The sequence below is a fragment of the Globicephala melas genome, chromosome X (genome assembly GCF_963455315.2).
Source record: "Globicephala melas chromosome X, mGloMel1.2, whole genome shotgun sequence".
NCBI lineage: Eukaryota > Metazoa > Chordata > Mammalia > Artiodactyla > Delphinidae > Globicephala > Globicephala melas.
This window is the reverse complement of record NC_083335.1, coordinates 30,410,465-30,431,870: the sequence shown is the minus strand read 5'-3', so window position 1 is coordinate 30,431,870 and position 21,406 is coordinate 30,410,465. Positions and strand designations below refer to the sequence as shown.

Below are 21,406 nucleotides of genomic sequence, written 5' to 3'. Positions count from 1 at the left end.
TTTCTGCTGCATATGAATTTACAATGATTGTCTTGAGGAAAAGCACTTGTGCAGTTTTTTGATTTGCAAGCTAAACTAGCTGCACTTTTAGAAAACAGAAAACCATTTTTACTCGAAAGAGCGAATGACGCATTAACTGATAATTCAGACCTGGATATTTGGCAGATATGTTATCAAAAGTGAATCAAGTGTGCTAGTCACTGCAAGGAAAACGGCTGGGAGTATTTGTTGCCAATGATAAAGTTAGAGATTTCAAGCAAAAATTCAAATTCTTGAAAACTTGCATCAGCCACCATACATCAATACTTAGACTTTTCTAATGAGGTTGGTGGTGTTTTTAATGGAAGTGATTTGTTAGATATTGTAAAATGAAGTGTGACAACACATCTCTACTAGTCAAACCGTATTGTTCCATATGATCAGTGCATGATGTTCTGAAATCAAGCATGGGTAAAAGGTCCATTTAAAGTGCAAGATAGGGGCACGGGTTCGTGCCCCGTTCCAGGAAGATCCCACATGCCGCAGAGCAGCTGGGCCCATGAGCCATGGCCGCTGAGCCTGCGCGTCCGGAGCCTGTGCTCCGCAACGGAGAGGCCACAACAGTGAGAGGCCCGCGTACCGCAAAAAAAAAAAAAAAGTACAAAAAAAAAGTGCAAGATAGACCAATGGATTTTAACGTTAACAGAGTATGATAACGTCATTGATCTGATATCAGATTCCACACTGCAACAACTATTTAAGAAACTAGCACTTACCCAGTTTTGGCGTGGTATTATAAAGAAGAATATCCATAATTATCCGAAAAGTCTCCTAAAATACTTCCTTTTTCCAAACAAGGTATCTGTGGGAGGCCCTGTTTTCTTCATATACTTGAATCAAAACAACATATTGCAACAGACAATGCAGAAGCAGATATGAAAATCCAGCTGTCACTGTATTTAGTTAAACAAAGATGTAAACAATATACTCTTCTATTTTTTTTTCCTGCAAAAACCTTTGTTTCCATTTGGCCCACGGCTTAGGTGAGGGCCCCAGGGTGGTCAAAAAGCTGCCTAGGGCTGCAGAGAGGGGCTTAGGCAGAAGCCCTGACACCAGAGGGATGCAGAGGGGCCCCTCAAAGACCGTTGGGCTGCAGAGGCCCCTGTCGTACTTGAGGGTGAGCCTTTGGAAGGGCTACTGGCTCAGCACCACCACCCCCCCCCCCCCGCACTCCAACCCCGGCGGCAGCCTGCGCTAGTGGGAGGTGAGGTTAGTCAGGTGGTCGCCATCTGCTTGATGAGTTTCAGCTGCTCCTCCAGGAAGCGGCTCTCCAGGAAGTCACGGGTGGGTGTCTGCGCGGCCAGAGCCCAGGGGTGCAGGTCCACAAGGGCCTGGCTCAGGTTCTTCTCCAGGGCTGTGGCAGCTTCCTTATTGTCCAGAGTTTTACCCCATTCATTTTGGGATGGCTTCTGCGCTCCTGGAAGAGGGCACAGCCACTGTGCTGGTTTTGCATCTTCAAGAGATGCTGGGCGCCCTTGCCCTTCTCAATGGTGGACTCAGCAAAGAACTGGCCCACGTCCTCCAGAGCCACATCATCGCGGTAGAAATAGAAGCCCAGAGAGAGGTAGGTGTAGGAGGACCCAGATGCAGGTTGACCCCTGTGGTTGACGGCTGCTTCCACCTGGGTGGAATAATTCTGACAAATCTGGGAGCTCATGGTTGATCAGCAGTAAGGAGCTAAGCTCCAAAAAAAACGGTGCTGGCTGGTTCCGGAGGCTGAGGACGGCATAGTGGTTGGTTCCTAAGGGTGTGACTGGAAAAGAGGTTCCAGGGTGATTGGAGGCTGGAAAAGGGGGCGTCCCTGGGTCTGTTCCATTCAAACAGTGTTGAAGCAAGAGACATCCGCAGGAGCGAGGCATGCCCTGCCTCTTCCCACTACATTTTTTAAAAATATAGTTTTCATTTTAAAATGTTATTTATATTAGCATGAGGTGGGTTTAATTTTTTTTAAATAAATATCTTTAAACTTTCTTAGTTGTAACTTCTAATATGATAAAGACACTGATCTAACCCATAAATCAAAAAGCTCTTTGGGGTCCTCAGGTCCTGAGGCCAAAAAGTTTAGGAGCTGCTCGGTTAGTTGGGTTTTTTTGTTTCTTTTCCTTCCCTATCCTTTTTTTGAATGAGAGACTCTCAGGATAGGAAGGTGTAGAGCATATGAGTTATTTCTTTGTATGATTTTATTAGCTATGAACAGAACACAATGTCCCCCCCAGTTTCATTGAAATATAATTGACATATAACATTGTATTAGTTTAAGGTGTACAACGAAATGATTTAATATATGTATATATTGTGAAATGATTACTACAATGAGTCTAGTTAACATCCACCACCCTACAGTTACTTTTTTATTCTTGTGATGAGAACTTTTAAGATTTACTCTCTTAGCAACTTTGAAATATGCAGTTCAGTGTTGTTAACTGTATATAGTTACCACAGATGTCTTCCAAATCACTTCCTTATCCCATGTGTAGTTCAACTGATAATTTTTGGAGGACCCATGCTTTAAATCCTTCTATTTATTTCAGCCTTTTTTTTTGCGGTACGCGGGCCTCTCACTGTTGTGGCCTCTCCCGTTGCGGAGCACAGGCTCTGGACGCGCAGGCTCAGCGGCCATGGCTCACGAGCCCAGCCGCTCCGCGGCATGTGGGATCTTCCTGGACCGGAGCACGAACCCGCGTCCCCTGCATCGGCAGGCGGACTCTCAACCATTGCGCCACCAGGGAAGCCCTATTTCAGCCTTTTGTTTTAGGGCATTAGGGAAAGGTATATAATTTAATATATAATAAGACATCCTGTTTTAAAAGGTTGATTACTTTGTTATGCAAAAACAGAGCTCACAAATATTTACTGTTGGGGAGACAGCCCTTGGAATATTGAAATTAAGATGTTCTTGTGGCTTATTTAACCCCCGCCCAATCATCACGTAAACCAGATCTACCTGATTGTTAAAACTGACACAGCCACGCAACAGGAAGTTTGTGTACCTAATACTGTTCCTGGCATAAATTTCCTAAACTTTCCAATATAGCCCAAAATTACAGTAGCAATATCCTCCGTGTTAATTTGGTACCTGTTTTACGTTAGATCCCTTTGCTTTGATGTTTCACTCACTGTGAGTGTTATTTGTTTGTTTACTTTATAAGTCATGAAGATGGGTAAAATCCTGTTCCATTAAAGGACGATAGATCACTGTTACTGAAGTGTGGCATTAAGCACAGTGGGAGAGGCCTCCATTGTACGTGTCACACATGGAAAGAATATAACCCGTACTGGGTGTGGTGGGGAGAGGATGATGTTTGAATGAAAGTTGGAAGAGACTTTAAAAATACTGTGTCTAGGTCTTGTGTCCTAACTGCAGATTACACTGATACGTCTATGAAATGCTCATGCAGCTTTGGGTGTGCCTCTTTCCTTCCTTTCCACCCTGAAGGGTGTATGTGTCCATAGGTGCATGTGTGAACTTTTAACTTTATGGATTTGTTTGTAACATTTGAGAGAGAGTGAGAGCTTGTGCACTTTACATGTACAGATAAAACATAGGTTGGTTTCTGTTGACTTTCCCCAGCATTCATCATGATGAATTTGGAAATGTAAAAGTTGTTTTCATTCTGTGGCCTGCTTATAAAAATGTGCAATGGATTACATAACCCTTGCCACCATCTTCTGTTCCCAGAGCAATTTTCATTACCCATAGTAAAAACAGAGATGCTGTTCACACACATACTCACACACATACACAAACGCCAATACCCCCCCTTGGCCCCGCACACCTGCACATACGTCATATGATGAGACATTTAGAAGGTTACAGCATGGGCTGCAGGCCAAAACTGGCTGAACTATTGATGTGATACAGCAGTCTTTCAGGAAATGTCCTGGTATTTACTAAGTAGAAGATGTCCATTTTTAAAGGGAGTATCCATTCCTAGAACTTTCACCACAATATTTTGCAGTTGAAGTGAATTCTATCATGTTATGGTGAATAGACTTTAAAATCAACAACTGGGTGTTGACAGATTTCACTGTGATCAAAGATTAGCCTTAGAGTTCAGAAAGCTAGAAAGCATATACATTCCAGATGACCAAGAAAGGGAAAGACAAGGAAGCTGTTTCTGGGTAGCGTGATCATTGAGGAAGTTATTTTTTTTTAATTTTTGGCTGCATTGGGTCTTCATTGCGGCGAACGGGGGCTACCCTTTGTTGCGGTGTATGGGCTTCTCATTGCCGTGGCTTCTCTTGTTGCGGAGCACAGGCTCTAGGCACGCAGGCTTCAGTAGTTGTGGCACACGGGCTCAGTAGTTGTGGCTCGTGGGCTCTAGAGTGCAGGCTCATAGTTGTGGCACACGGGCTTAGTTGCTCCATGGCATGTGAGAACTTCCCGGAGCAGGGCTCAAACCCGTGTCCCCTGCATTGGCAGGTGGATTCTTAACCACTGCGCCACCAGGGAAGCCCGAGGAAGTTAATTTAATAGCACTTGGGACAGACCCATATAAGTGTTGTGAAGTGACAAGTGTGGCTAAAGAAAAGTAAGGCTGGGGAAACCCAACATTGCTGGCCTGTCACTGATACTGTCTTCTTACCGGAGGCAATTGCCTGTGCCCCAGTTTTCCCTGGAAATGCATGATAATACATACACGTATACCCTTTCTTCCAGTTAGCTCAAGGTGCTTGAGCATTCCTTACTACCCCACATATTCCCTGACTGGCTACAGGCAGCTAGTGCTATGCTTGTTTCAAAGATGGTGAAACTGAGACTCAGGAAAGTTGAAGAGACTTCATATAGTGAGTCAGCAATGAAAACAGGTGGAAAAACACGTCCTCTGACTCCTGACGCTCTATTCCTTCTGTTCGGGATTGCGTTGCCTTTTGATAGTTCATGCAGTTTTTGTGATTGATGAAATAAAGTGCTTCCATTAAGGAGACAAAATGTAATCCAGTGTCTGCTAATGGTGGTTAGTGATGAGGACAGGAGAACACTCTGCCTCCTGATGTGGGCTGTCCTGATGCTTTTTACAAGTGACTGCAATGTGAGTCGCCTCCTTATTCTGAGATTTCAATGTTAGCATAAAACGCTTCACTTTGTTTTATATTATTTATAAAGGACTGAAGGATCTATTATCTCACTTTCATACTTATTAGGTAGGTAGAGCAGATTAGGTAGGTAGAGCAGATGGTATCATGCATATTATATCCCAGACAGATTATAACGATGGCCGCCACTTACTGAGCACCTTGCTGGAGCCAGACCCCCTTATGCATTTATCTCACTTAATCATCATCGCAACCCTCTGAAGTTCATGGAATTAGTTCCATTTTTATAGATAGGAACCTGGGGCTCAGAGAAGCTAAGTGATGTGTTCATGGTCACACAGAGTTGAAGTCAGTCTGATTCCTAAGGCCCTGATGCTCCCATTGCACTCCATTTCCTTCCAAATGATTGACTTGCCCTATGTCAGTATTAGAAATGGTCTCCTGAACCTAGCACAGTACTCCTATTGATTTATTGTTCTCTCCCATAAAGGGTGAGAACTCATAGCTAACCAGTTGCTTCATTTAACAATTAACTGATTAGAATTGCTAGACCAGTTAAAAAAACAAATTGCAATAATAAGAATATAGCAGTTATCACATACCTAGTGCTTACAATTTACCAGGCTATGATCTAAAATTTGAACGCACATTAAATCATTTGAGCATCACAACAATGTACAAAATAGTTATCATTATGTGATGTAGTTACTATTATCATCCCTGGATGAGAAAACAGGCACAAGAGCTTAAGCAGTTTGTCCAAAGACAACCTAGAAAATTGTGGAGACAGGATCTGAACCCAGTCTGGCTCCAGAACTCTAAACTACTCAGCAGTACTGCCTCTCAATAGAAAATTCAGTTCGTCAAGTATTGGTTTCGTTCCTGTATGCTAGGCTGGTAGAAAATATAGTTCCTACACTTAACAGCTTATGTATTCAACAGAAAACAAGATATAGATACTCGCAGTTAATGCTCTGACACCTAGCATATGGAGTGTAAGTGTTGTATAAAGACGTAAGTATGGATCGAGATGAATAATAGAACGAAAGTGGTCTGGGACAGTTCATTTGCCTTTCTAAGTAATGCACTTTCCTATGGACGAGTGACTTGGCCTCTGGGGAGAAGCTGGTTCCATGTGTTCTAAAATAAGCAGGTTACTTGGCTAATGTTCAAACTTTAAATAGGTATGTGGGTTGTAGCTATTCGACCTGAACCAACTTTAAATTCCCTTGTGTTCTTGCATGATTTCAGTGGAGCTGCAATGAAAAAATTCACTTTTCTCTAAATGTTGTGAAGTTCCAATTTGTTAATACTTGGCAAAATACTGTGAGGCTGACAGGAAGGGGATTCGTAAGTATTGTATCATAGCTTTGTCAGGGTGCTCTCTCTCTCTAGCAGGAAGTGTTATGACTTGCTCTCTAAAGTTGCAATTGTGAGAAGAATGTTGGGTTTCCAGATTGGCGTTCTGGGCGTGGGAGGTTCCTTCTGTTTAGTGCTGCGAGAAAGAAACAACAGGTTTGCTCTCATCCCGGAAGGGTAACAATTTTAATATTATTTCGTTAGGCTCTAACTTTTATATTATGGAATATTTAAGCAGAAATTTACTTTAAACATCTCGAAATCCTTATTATGTGTTTGGGTAGTTACACATTTGGAGACGCTTTCTAAATCTTATGTATTCAAGTAGAAGCAAATTTGTTTTAAGAGAAAAATTTGAAGTTTAGAATCTGACTTGTTCTCTCTCTATATATTGTCTTTTCTTTATTTGGGGAATATTTTAGGGACTTTGTACTTTTTAAAAATTGGTTTTGTAATCCTAATTATATAGCTGTATCTATCAAGTCAGATGCCAAAGGTTTAAATGACAGAAACTCTTACTTTATATCTTGGGGGTGGGGCGAAGGGGAATGGAATTTCAAATACTTTTGATCACTGTTAAATGGTTTTTCAAAATTCTGTGAAATAGAAGTTGAGGGTAGCTGTCATGACAGAATATGGCAAACAGATTGATATTCTACTCTTACAAAATAACTTATGACAAACAGTTGTACTGGTGTTTATTCATACTTGCCAAAATACATGAAAATCATTGGTGATGAGATTTTGGTGGTGTTACTATAATATGGTAGTGATAGTGATTTCTGATGCTCACAAACTCACCAGAGTTTTCTATCACATAGTGATCATATGTTTTATTTCTCCTATTTCAATATAGCTGGTTGTATAAATCTCGACTCCGAATCAAGGGTAACCTCTCAAATTAGTTGTACTTAACTACACCCGTATGAGGTAAAAAGTGAAGTATGAAACAAAAGAGTCTAGTTTTCTCAATTAACAAGTACCATATTTGAGAACATATAAGCAGGGTATGTTACACTGCAAGAGGCCATTTTAGTGACTAATAGATAAACTTCCAGCTTAGCTGAAAGTCTAAGCTGAAAGTTTATCTCTAGTGATTTCTGAGTTGTACATCATAATATTTTGTCTTGAGTTAACTGGTCTGATCTTGCCTTGTGAGAGATATATACCTGAAGGTTGCCCTTGGCTTCCGTGTTATTTTTCACAGGAAAGGAGAATGGAACTACTCCTCAAGTGTGATGGTTAATTAATTTCATTAGCAGCAGATATGTTTTTTTCATAAATTATTCAGATATTTTTGGAAAATGTCAGAGTTTACTTAGGAAATAAAGGGATTGGACCTTTTAAAAGAAGAATGTGCTATTTCAATCCAAGGAGTTAATACTTCTTAGCTTTGTAAAGATGGGGAAGTAGAGGTATAACTTTGTTGTGTCTTTGGGTTTGATATAGTATTCTTCATAATAGGAAAGGGGGCTTTTAGAATACGGTTAAGATGTATATTAAATATCTACAAAACTCTTGTCTAGCAAGAATTTAAAGAATGTCTTCAATCTGACTTAATTGATGTGAATGTTTCTATGGGAAAAATTATTAACTTATTTTAAAATAGCCATTGCTTAAAGATCTTATCTTTATTAAGACAAAAAGAGGAAAGTAAACTTTTACTTAAAATGGAAGTAGTTGATATTCCTCCAGGAAATGACACAGGATTGGGCACCCTTTGGGGTTTAAGTGACTCACAGATATTGGTACTTGAAAAAAAGATCAATTAGAATCTAGCTTATGCTAGATCCTAGAACAGAATAGAGGTGTTTCCAGGAAATGAACTCATTTAATAGCTAAGTAGGGTGAAATCACTCATGGGATGTCTGGGGTTTGCTTTACAGTAATTCAGGAGGTGGGGGAGAGAGAGAGGGTAGGGGAGGGGGAGATAGGGAAGGGGGGTCGAGAAGGGAGGGAGGGAGGAAGCAAGGGAAAAGAAGAGGACAGGAAGAGAGAATCAGTGTGGAAATCCTGATAAATCTGATAAATGTAGAATCTGGATGATGGGATTATGGGTGTTTGCTGTACATTTTCTCTTTTGTATACATTGAAAATTTTCATAATAAAATTTTTAAGTACAGCTTTAGTTTGCAGCAATTTACATTTATTTCTAAATGATACATTTATCTATAAATTGCACGTTTGTCAAAACATGATGTGTGCGTGATGTATATTATTGTAAAGGTGAAATGTGCTGCTTGATTGCCAAAATTGTTGCCAAGTAAAAACTGTTTCTGAAAGAAAAAAAAACCTTTGTTTGACTTTCAGCTAAATTCAAAGAACAGGTTGCAAACATCTTGAAGAGTTTTGTAGTATCTTGAAGTATTAAAGACCAGTAGATAGTTAAAGCATGCTAACAGGCCAAGTGCCTGTGAAGAATGTGGGAACATTATTATGTCTTGACTATTTTGTTCCCAGCTTTCTCTATAGAGTATGCATGTTGAAAACCACGCGTGACAACTACTTAGCCTGCAGTATGTTTAAGTCTGTTCACTTTCCCTACTTTCGAACATCAGTTCATTCAACAAACATTTAGTAGGGGCTTATTGTGAGCCAAGATACAAAGTCAAATGAGGTACCAGCCCTGCTTTCAGGGAGCTCACAGCCTAGCGGAGGAGATAGAGAAGTAGATGGTGGGACACGCTGGGGGGTGGGGAGCTCCTGTAATTGGGGAAGGGGTGTCACTGGTTAGCAACCAGAACCCTATGCTGCATCTCCTTTAAAACAACACAGACAGAACATTTGAGGTGGCTTAATTGGTTGTAGGTATTAGGGAAGTAGGAAGAGGGCTAGTTTAACTCTGTGCGCATTACTTGGCAAATAACAGCCGCCTCTGCTCCCTTGCCCTTCTTAATAAACCTTCACCCTCTCTCATGCATCCATGGGCATTGTTGGAGCAGCATACACGCAGGAGATAGCAATCCCTTCTTCACATTAAATATAGTGAGCTAATGTTTCAGTCTCCTTAATGTTTTTGGGTACATCCAAAGCAAAATTGCACTTATAGGCAGGCAGCTACTTGAGGTTGGATAAAAGGGAGAGTTAGCCTTCAGTCCCTGATAGAACCTTCCAGAGTTCATTGCTCAATTGATTTGGAATTTGAAACGTATTTTGTCATGTAAATAGTAAGTAAGGCTTTTTAGGTCATTTCACAAATGTCCCTGAAATAGTGTGCTATGTTACCAAAATGATATGTTTTTGTGTTCCTATTATTTTAATCTAAATGAATTGTAGAAGCATAGTTGCTAAATGTATCCAGATGTGTGTTCCATCAGCCAGCTGCTTTATTCTCTAGTCCCGAATCCTGTACAGCCTAACAGCATATATAACAGTGCCTCATGGGAAAATACTGTCTGTTCTATTGGGGGTTATCTATCAATGTCCTCTGTGTAGTTTTACCAATTTGCAGCTGAAATGTCAAGTAGAATTACCAGAGGGTCTAGGCCTGAAAAACAACCTCGTTAAGTAAAGTGTGTTCTACATGTTGAATGTTGCTTTCATCACAGAAGTATGCTCTCCACGTTGACTATAACGAACAATTTTTAATAATGCTGAGGTGCTGGAATAATAAACAGTAAAATCCTTCACCACTTCTTCTGTCTGCTTTTACCTTTCCTAAAGTTTCAGGACTAGAAACCTGTGACACAGGTGAGACCAGTTAGAGTTTGACTCACTTGTGACTTTCAGAGCAACAGATCATTAAATTGAGAAAGAGGCATATAACCTCTTAAATTATTACAGTTGCTCCTTTACCAAGATTCCATTAAAGTTTTCTAAAAGTAAGCAAACAAAACTCCAAGCCGCTTGCCCCTGGAGAAAAATCAGCGGTAAGGTAAAAAACTAATCACTAAAAAAACTAGGAGTACCACAGTGATGGCTTATGTATGAAAAAAGAAATCCTAAACTCAAAATCAAATCGTCACATTGATACTTGAGTGTTTGCTTACATTTGTACTAAGTTATTAGCACTGATACAATGGGAATGGTTGTTTACAGTAGTTAGCATGTAAGTGGCTGAAATTAAGGGATATTAAATACAGGGAAGCAGAAACATGTCATATATAGGAATGAATGTGCCACAAGAGAAGGTCAGCATTCATGTCCTTCTTTTTAAAAAGTATGGCCTGTTTATTGTTTATTTAACACCAGTATTTTGAAGAAAGAAATTTTAGAACTCTATAATATATAGTATCTACTGCACCCGTTGCCAATATTCTATATATTTTACACAGTTACAGTTTTGGTGATTTCAGTTCAAGGATTAAGTGAATCCCTCCTTCAAGTAATAAAAACGAATTAGCTGAAAGGAACTGCATTTTCTGGCAACCGTTCATATTTCTCAATATGATGGTCACATTTGTTAGGAGGTTTTTTTTGTTTTTGTTTTGTTTTTTGGCCGTGCCATGCAGCATGGGGGATCTTAGTTCCCTGATTAGGGATCCAACCGGTGCCCCCTGCAGTGGAAGCACAGAGTCCTAACCACTGGACTGCCAGGGAATTCCTGGTTAGGAGTTTTTAAATTATCTTCCATAGGGTATAATAGGCATGAGCCTTCTTTCCACAAAGCAGTGTGTAGCCTCTTTGTTTTTATTTTTACGGTACGAGTAGTTAATTACCTTCTCTCTCACATACTCTTTTTTTTTTTAAATTTTACATTTGCTGCACAGCTCTGTGTCTTGGGCAAAGTCACTCAACTACCCTAGGCTCTTGTTTCTTCCCTAATATAATTTCAGTAATCATTGAATATTGGGCATGTTGCAGATTAGCACCACCCTCAAAACATTGCAGTCAACTGGAATCGTTTTTGAGCCATACCTCTGTACCCAGCATCCAGCAGTGGATTATCATTGTGGGAGTATCCGAGAGGAAGATGAAGTTTAGACTCTGTTCTTGAGAAACAAACAATCTTGAAATAAGACTTGCAGAGCAAGTAATTAGACAAGTATTTGTGTGCTCTTGGTGAAAGAATGGTTGTCTTTGATTGGGGAAGACTATTCTCTTGGACCAAGTTTGAGGATCAGTGTGGAGGAGGCAGATGAACTGAATCTAGTAGGATGATGGATGTCCCAGCCAGACTGTACTCACATCCACTTATATAACTATAGGAGGAAGTCTATAATTAAACTGCTAAATTTTGTGGCAAGATTCTAGATCCTGTGGGAGTTGAAGAGAAAGGTCAGCAGGGGTGTGGAGTCACTGGGAAATGTGGTTTGGGAGCGGATGAGGCTTCTGCCGAGACTTGAAGGATGAGTAGGATTTGGATAAGAAGATAAGAGGAATAAAGAGGAGGGCATTATAAGTGTGAAAGGTAGATACAGAGAGAGGGAGTTCTTACTAGCAGGGAGGGCAGGAGGTAGTGGCGGCAGGATAAAAGATGCTGATGTAAGAGTTAATAGGACGGGTATCGTTCAGGAGGATGGTTGTGATCAAAAAGCTAATTTTGAGTGTTGTTGAAAGGTTAAACTGGTTAGATGTGACTCGTAGGAACACTAGAGGACCAGGAATACCAGGCAAAGTTTAGACCAGCTGTTTAGGCATAAGAAATTATAGCTTCCTGAAATGGGACTGACATGATCAAAATTGTTGTGGGTACTAGATGTGGACCTTTTTTGATTCAAGATATTTACTGATAATGCATTGTGTCTCTGCGTAGAGTGCTGTGGTGAATACAGAGATGAGTAAGCTGTGTTTCTACTTTAATAAGTTTATAGTCTGTGGGGAGATAAATTCATTCACTAAGCCGTGGTTGAGGAAGCTATGCAGTACAGCATAATGATTGAGAATGCTGACTTTGGTGTCGGGTGGAGTTGGGTTTGAGACCTGGCTCTGCCTCTCTCTAGCCATGTGACTTTGGGCAAGTTACTCAACTTCTCTAATCCTGTTTGCTTTTCCGTAAAATGGAAATAACAATATTACGTGGTTCATAGAGTTTTGCTGAGAAATAACTTACATAATATATATAAAGCATTTAACACAGTCCATATAAACAATTAGTCCTCCAAGAATGTTAGCTGCTATAGTATAAACTTACAATGATATGTTATTATATTAATTATTTATATTACCTACTCTGTAGGCACAGTGAGAGGGGCTGGGAATATGAAGATGAATGGGAAACGGTCCCTTCCATCCCATCAGAGAGCTTATGTATAGTAGTATTAAATGCTATCCTTGTGGTGACTATATTTTCCCATTCAAAAATTAGTACATATGGTCTGACAGTAAGATATTTAAAATTGGAGCTGTCTGGAAGGATCCAGCACTGGCTGTAACAGAAGAAAGCATGCAGTTCTGTGAGAGTCCTGGGAACAGAGAATTTTTCTCTCAGGTGGGGACACTCCAAAGAGACTTTCTCAAAGATGCTTTTGAAAAGTACATAGGAGACAGGTGAACAGCATTCCACTAGAGAGAAGCACAGAGGAGAAGGAACAGAGGTGGGAAAATACATGGCCTGTTTGGGGAATAGGGTGTGAAGAGAGTGTGATTCCAGGGTGTGCAGTGTGTGTAATCGGAAGAAACATTGGAAAGATAGACAGGTATCAATACAGAAGAGTGTAGGGCTTAGGATGTTGTGCTTAAAAGTTGGGACTTGGGCTTCCCTGGTGGCGCAGTGGTTGAGAGTCCACCTGCCGATGCAGGGGACACGGGTTCGTGCCCTCGTCCGGGAAGATCCCACATGCCGCGGAGCGGCTGGGCCCGTGAGCCATGGCCGCTGAGCCTGCGCGTCCGGAGCCTGTGCTCTGCAACGGGAGAGGCCACAACAGTGAGAGGCCCACATACCGCAAAAAGAAAAAAAAAAAAAAGTTAGGACTTGCTTTTGTAGGAAACATACCTTAGATCTGCTCTTCAGGAAGTTAGCAGCGTAGAGATTACATTGGAGGGAGACAGGACCATAGATAGATCAGCTAAAAGGCCTTTGGAAAAGGCCAGACATGAGGTGATAAAGGGGTATGATGGAAGAATCCAGAGAGCTTAGTGATTTACTTCAATCTCCAGTGGTTTCTTGTGGCCAAACTTCTCAAATTTGTAAACCTGGAGACTGAGGAAAGTAGGGAAGTTGAAAAGGAGACCTGATTTGCCAGGAGAGATATTTGAAAAGGGGAGAAATAATGTGGCAGTAAGTTCAAATGTAGACACTTAGACTCTCCTGACTGGAATTTTCCTCACTGACCTTGCTTCTCCCTTGACCAGAGGGTCAAGTCCAGATTTTAAGTGTGGCCTTTCTAAATTAGACCCTGACCTTCTGCTCCAATTGTGTCTCTCTCAAACCCTAGGCACAGTGCTCCAACCACACTATCTTTCTACAGCTCTAGAATATCATCTTCTCTCTGCCTGGAATGCCTTTACCAGTGATATCTGTCTGAGGAAGCCCTACTTATGTTTTAAGATAAAGTTCAAAAGTCACCTTCTCTGGAAAACTTTTCCTGAAGCCCACCACTGTCACCCCACCACTCAGTGAATAGGATGATGGCATTAATATTATGTCTTTGTTTTTCCATCTTTCTCCCCGCTGGACAGTAAGGTCTTTGAGAGGAGGCTTTGGGTCCTAAATCTCTATATCTGCAGCACCCAACACAGTGCCTGGTACATATTAAGCCTTCAATTAAGGCTTGAATATAAATGAATAAGTGGGTGAATATGATAGACATTCAAGTTGAAATCTTCTCAAGTCATTTGGAAACGCGGCACTAGAGCTTGAGTAATCATAGTGAGAGTGGGTGAGCTTTAGCTGAGAGTGTTGCACGCCCATCTGGCCTGGAGACTAGTGCTGTTGACTTACCTACTAGTGAGGAGGCAGGGTGGCGGTTTCTGTTGGTACAGGTAGGTATGTGAAGTGTGGCTGCTCCAAAGTGCTGCCTGTTTTGGACAGAGGAAGGTGACAGATACACAACTACAAATAATGTATTCTTCCATGTTTTGTCCACCCTCTCTTCTTCATGATTCGAGCTTACTAGCTTAAGTGTGTGTGGCCAAATCTCTGATTTTAAGTCATCAGCCTCACTTTACCAATTCTGTTTACCTGGCATACAAGTGGCTGGATAATGTCTATGGTGAATATGCCCTGCTTTTATCTTTTAGTTCCTCTCAACTTCAAGAAAAAAATATAAAATTCGTAATCAACTCTTGATTATCTATGGTTAAGTTTCCCATTGTGTGCCCTGCTTCCTGACCCGAGTGGTTCTGAATGACACAGATTAGTAAATAGATTATTTAGTCAGCAGCATTCCTAACGTGAATCACCTTAGGGGATGAAAACAGGCACCACCACCCCTTTCCTCATCTCCATCAAATACCTTTTAGAATTTGAGTAATAGTTTCAGGTAGGTAGTTGTAGGTACACCTTTCTCAGCAAAGATTTGTGTTGAGGGTTTAAGTATAGTTAAAGGAGCCAGTGGAGTGGTTTCATAATTGCTGTATTGTTAGTCAAACTCTGTAATTAGGGATGACTTCATAGGCATAAGATTCCTCTATGGGTGACGCCCTGAATTCAGACCCAGTTGTACACCATATCCTTTTATGACAAAACAAACAAACAAGGTTTTGTTTGCTTTCCTTTCATTCCCTTATTTGAAAATCTGTTTTCCTGTGTCTCAGATGTTTAGGGAGAGGGTTTGCTTTTCTCCTGATGCTTTCCCTTTATAGCGAAGGCAGGCATAGGAGCTAGGGAGGAAACAGAATTGGGGACAGATCAAAGTGCTCTGCAGATGAGAGAATTCAGAAAAATGCAGAGACCCTGGAAGCTTTTACTTTTGATGGTATTTCATTTGGCTAAATTTAAATGGAGGGAAAATATATTTCTTTTCTTTTCTTTTCTTTTCTTTCTTTCTTTCTTTCTTTCTTTCTTTCTTTCTTTCTTTCTTTCTTTCTTTCTTTCTTTAATATCGGCGCCTGCTCTCTCCATGTAAATAAAGTTCACTTTTGTGGGAAGACAGACTGGGGAAAAGGACACATTTCAACATATTTCAAAAGTCAGACTTTCTTTTTACTTACCAATCACATACTGTGAAATTGAGGTTAAACTTTTATTCAGCAATAATATTTACTTTTTACCTCTTCACCTTTTATTTTGCATTGCTTATGAAAAAAATGTGCAATGTAGGAGGAATGTGACAATATTGACAAGCTGTTAGCTATTTTTTTAAGTGGTCCTGATATAAAGTAAAAATTGTATTTAAAAAAAAAATCTCCTGGCCGTTCTTCAAGTTGTGTTTAGAAACTGGTCTTATGCAGGAGCCAAACTGAGTCATGGGTAAAAAATGGCTGACAGATTTTTGTTAGTCCCATCCTTCTTAAATTACTTCGACTTAAAGGCTTATAATTTTTATATATGAAGGAGATCTATTATACTCTGTAGTCAATAATTATAGGGCAAATGACATAACTTTTCGTACATTCCATTTAAAAGGTTCTTAGTAGAACTCATGCCTTATATTTATATAGCCTCTTACAATTACTTAGGCATTGATTTGTTCACCGTTTTCTTTCATTAAGGATTTGAAGTTGCTGTATAATACTTTATAGTTTACAGTGTGCTTTCACATGCCATCTTTAATCTTCACAAGGACCCTGGGGAAGTAGTTATTATCGCTGTTTTCAAAAGAGGAAACTGAGCCTTAGCAGGATTAAATAAACTCGCTCATAGACACACTGCTAGGAAGTAGCAGAGCCGGGGCATTAATTGATGTCTTCTGATTCCACATCTCACAATCTTCCTATCATAACATACTGCATTCTTGGGTGGGGAACAACAGTTTGCCGCAAGTGTTCAGGATTGAATCAACGTGTCTATAGGGCAATAATGATATCATCATCTATTTTGCTTCCTAAACCCCAGTCTGGGATGTTTTACTTGCTTTGAGAGAAAAAATTCAATGAATGCCCAATGAAGAGGGATAGAGCTTTCAGTAAATTCGCAAGGTTTTCTAAAAATCTGATGTTCCTGTCTTCCCTGAATTATTTAAATGTGATATTTTCTCCCAAGATAGTATTTCATTGCTTGATTTCCTTAAAGATTCCATCAAGTACCTTTGAGTAGTCTTAAGGACAAACTTTTTTTATTCATAGTGGGAAAAAAAAGTCTGCATTAAGTAGCTAATTTAAATATTGTGATTTTTGTCAACTGAAGTGTATATTGTAAGCCTTTTAAACTTTATGTTGGATTTCTTAGTTTTAGCTCAGGTGCTTCAGGGTAGCATTTATTTATTTACTTTCAAATAATTATAAATAAATGAAATTGAATTTATTCAAGTGAGAGACTCCTAAATTAAGCTATTTTGTTCTCCTGGATCAAACAAATGTTGTTTTGGGAATATATGTGTATTGCAGTTCTTTTTACTCTTACTCAGTTGTGCCTCTTCATGTCTTCTGTAGATGAAAAATCTGAGTTATAGGTGTAAAAGGGGACACTTTAAGCTTTCATTATGATAATTAGACAGGAATAAGAAATTAGAAAACTTTAAACTATATTTTGGGGACTTCCCTAGTGGTCCAGTGGTTAAGACTCCACGCTCCCAATGCAGGGGGCCCAGGTTTGATCCCTGGTCGGGGAACTAGAGCCCATGTGCCACAACTAAGACCCAGTGCAGCCATATAAAGAAAGAAAGAAAGAACAGAAAGTATATTTTGGGTTTTTTAAATGCTGCATTGTGTTAATATTTTTTTAAGTAAACAAGTGCCTCGAAATCATTTCTATGAGATCTATGTATTTCCTAATTTTGCACAAAGAACAAAAGTACTACTTTCTTGGCCTGCCTGAGATGGAATTAATAATCCTTAAGGTCTCCAGAGTCTTTCTCCTTCTCTACCTTTTATTACAACCACTGATTCACTTTGTGTCAAATTATAATTATCTACATTTTTTTGTCTTCCCCAGATTGTAGATTCCTTGAGGGCAGGAACTAGGCATATAACAGACGCCTTGGTAAATTGTGTGAGGGTAGAGGTGTGTGTTGGGGGAGGTGTATAAAAAGAGGAAAGAGATTTCTACCCTGTTCAGACCCTCTGCTTGCAAAGGGGAGAAGTGGGAGGGAAGGATTGAGTCAGAACCCACTGTTCAGCAGGGATAAAGGGTGAGGTGGGGCGGGGGGTATGTCCAGAACCATCTTTGTCTAATTTTCTCTTTTATAGAAGTGATATAGTAGTATGAGAATAAAATCGTCTTTAAAAAAAAAAAAAGACTAACTACTTTAGATTATTATTGACTCACGAATTGCCCAAACTAGAAAGGACCTTTAGAAGTAAAGGAGAGGGGCTTCCCTGGTGGTGCAGTGGTTAAGAATCTGCCTGCTAATGCAGGAGACACGGGTTCGAGACCTGGTCTGGGAAGATCCCATATGCCGCGGAGCAACTAAAGCCGTGCACCACAACTACTGAGCCTGCACTCTAGAGCCTTCGAGCCTCAGCTACTGAATCTCGCGAGCCTAGAGCCCGTGCTCTGCAACAAGAGAAGCCACTGCAATAAGAGAAGTTACCGCAATGAGAAGCCCGTGCACTACAACAAAGAGTGGCCCCCGATCTCCGCAATGAGAGGAAGTCCGCACACAGCAACGAAGACCCAACGCAGCCAAAAATAAATAAATAAATAAATTTATTTTTTAAAGAAAAGAAGTAAAGGAGAGGCCACATGTTTTGGATTTTCTGAGACAGTCTCACTTTCAAACTTTCTGTGCCATTGTTCTGAGATGGGCAATAATTTTATATTGAAAACATCATTACTTAAAATATACATGAAGAAAATTGGAGTAAATCCTATATAGTATTTTTGTAATGAGAGGTGTTGAACACCATGTGAATAAAATATAGAATATTTTTTTGGGGCCACGCCACGGGGCATGTGGGATCTTAGTTCCCCAACCAGGGATCAAACCTGCAGCCCCTGCCGTGGAAGCGCAGAGTCTTAACCACTGGACCTCCAGGGAAGTCCCTACAATACTTTTTAAAAGTACTGTTATCACTTTGCAGCTTAACGTATGCAAAATCACTTTTTACTCTTAATCTTTAAAATGTCTGCCTTCGTGTCCAACTGAAGGTCTTCACCTTATAGATCCCGAGACTGCTCTGAAAGGTGTATTTACCCAACTTTCTACTGAGAAGTTGTCCCTCTTTAGTGACATTTTAACACCATAGGTAAGAAAAGTTTATGAACCGGCAAGTTCTGTTTTATGTTTTTTAAAAGTCTATTTTTATTTAATTTTTTAAATAAATGAGTCATTATAAATGTTTTACATTATGGTGGAAACTTAGCTAAAACTTCCCAGGGATTTGAGAAACCTGAGTTTGAATTCCAGGTCCATGGTCTCTCTGAGCCTAGGTTATCTCTAATAAGAAAAAAGGGAGTAGGAATATTTACCTCAAAAGGCTGTTATGAGCATTCAGGGAATTAGTAGGAATATGAATTTGTCTAATGTAGGCCTTGACGCAAGTTGTTGAATGGATGAATTTATGAAAATACGGTTTTATTGAGTGCCTTACTACCTGCCTGGGACTGTGATAAGTTCTAGAAGTGACAGCTATGGGTGTGCAAAAGACAGATGTGGCCCAGCTCTCTCTTGAGCGTCTCTGTACTAAGTATTAGTCATCATGGCAAAAAAGATGAGTTGGCGAGTAATTTTTTAACTCTTAATAAAGATGTCTAAAAGGGGGAATTCCTTGGTGGTCCAGTGGTTAGGGCTCCATGCTTCCACTGCAGGGGGCATGGGTTCAATTCTTGGTCTGGAAACTAGGATCCCACATGCCGCGGTGCGGCCATAAGTAAATAAATAAATCCCACAAATACATATGAAAGGCTATTCAAAAATTATTTTTGAAATGTCTAAAAGGGGTAAATATAAGATCTCAAATTGGCATTTCACAGTTTGTGAAATTTTACACAGACTACTTTTCTGAAAAGGCAACACATTTAGAACAGTGAAGCTATTCTGTATGATACTATAGTGGTGTCAAAATGCGTAATATGTATTACAATGCCAAGAGTGAGCCTAATGTAAACGATGGACTTTAGGTGACAATGCTGTATCAAAGAAGGTTCATCAGTTGTAACAAATGTACCCCTCTGATGGAAGATGTTCATAATGAGGGAGGTCGTGCGAGTGTGAGGGCAGGGGGTATATGGGAACTGAATTCTCTGTGCTTTTTGCTCAATTTTGCCATGAACTGTTCTAAAGAGTAAAGTTCTTTAAAAAGATTAAAAAGACAGAAAACAACAAAGCCAAAACAAAAAAGGACAACACATAATCATTTTCATTTCCTTCTGTCTAAAAATTGTTAATAGGTTGGTATGTGGGAATTTTCCATTGTGGTACAGACCTCCTTTCTCTGTTGCAGGGCTCAGTCAAGTTTTTCTGTAAAGGTCCACATCATGTATATTGTACGCCAAGAGGCAAAATAAGAATATTATATTATTAATATCAAGGGTTTAAATATTATTTCCACAGATTTTTACTGACAAAAGTCAAAATATAATAAATATTTGAGTACCTTTTTTGGTAATACAACTCTACTGATGAGAAGAATGGAATTTTTTTCACCCCCTGGGGTAACATTTCACTTAACTGAGGTTCAAACATTTGACTTAACTGAACTGAGGTTCAAACATTTGACAGCAAATGTTTATCTGTAAAAACCATACTTAGCTTGGGGACCATACAGAAATAAGCGGTGGGCCAGATTTGGCCCACAGGCCATAGTTTGCCAAGCCCTGACTATTGGTTAAATAGGTAAAATAGGGCCAAATCAGAAAGAGTATAAACTCAAATAATATTAATAAGTTGTGTACACAAAGATGTGTTAATTAGCCTGCTCTTGTGTGTGTTTCTGTATCAAAGCCAAAAATAATTTGTTTTAGTTGACTTCTCCTTTTTTTTTTTTTTTTTTTGCGGTACGCAGTCCTCTCACTGTTGTGGCCTCTCCCGTTGCGGAGCACAGGCTCCGGATGCGCAGGCTCAGTGGCCATAGCCCACGGGCCCAGCCGCTCCGCGGCATGCGGGATCCTCCCAGACCGGGGCACGAACTCGTGTCGCCTGCATTGGCAGGCGGCTCAACCACTGCGCCACCAGGGAAGCCCAGTTGACTCCTCCTTTAATGGGAATGATTGATAGCTGTTTTTATACTACCTGAAAATCAGTTTTTTCACAGTGAAAGATTTTTAAATGGCTTAATGGAAAAAAAATGGTGATATATGGAAATGGTGATATATAAATGGAAAAAATGGTGATAACTATGTGAGGTGATAGATGTGTTAACTTTCATTGTGGTAATCATTTTGCAATATATATGTATATCAAATCATTATGATATACACCTTAAACTCACACAGTATCATATGTCACATATCTCAATAAAGATGGGAAAAATGGAAATAGCCAGTAAGATAGATAGATATGTAAATGCTAAATGAAAACGTTATTTTTTTTAACACTTATTCATTCATTTATTTATTTATTGGCCATGCCACATGGCATTCGGGATATTAGTTCCCCAGTCAGGGATCGAACCCGTGCCCCCTGAAGTGGAAGCTTGGAGTCCTAACTACTGGACCTCCAGGGAAGTCCCAAAAAAGTTATATTTTACACGAATCTTTGGTCACATAATTTTGACTTAGTTTTGGCACATGTAACCAAGAATTTCTGTCATTACTTGGTACCTTCCCCTTCCTTACATTCTTTGAACGTAACGTAAGATTTTGTCCTTGAAAGGAAGATTCACAAGTATTTTTTTCTGAATAACTTTTGGTAAATGATAACTTCTCATTTGTTTGTTTTCTTTATTATGGCTGTAGCTAGAAATATGAGGACCTATTCAGATGGTTTTAGTAGTTTGCATTTCTAGAAAGTCTAAATTATCCCTAAAATGAGAGTTTGCAGGAGCGCTTATAATCATCACAAAATTTTTTTAAGTCTTAAAAAATTTTTTTCTTCCGGTTTCATTGAGA

General features: G+C 39.8%; 1 protein-coding gene and 1 pseudogene across 6 annotated transcripts in view; one reads left to right on the top strand and one right to left on the bottom strand.

The window, feature by feature from the left end:
- PLS3 (plastin 3) overlaps positions 1-21,406 on the top strand; it is a 224,623-nt gene that overhangs the window by 160,173 nt on the left and 43,044 nt on the right. The window contains exon 1 of one of the 6 annotated variants that reach the window (XM_060292756.2): positions 6,536-6,591. The exons of 4 other annotated variants lie outside the window; for them this stretch is intronic. The gene's annotated coding sequence lies outside the window, so the exon portion shown is untranslated. Of the gene's footprint in view, positions 1-6,535; positions 6,613-21,406 lie in introns of those variants that run through there. One more of the 6 variants, XM_060292752.2, reaches the window with a different exon arrangement.
- LOC115841652 (ferritin light chain pseudogene) lies at positions 1,234-1,696 on the bottom strand (annotated as a pseudogene).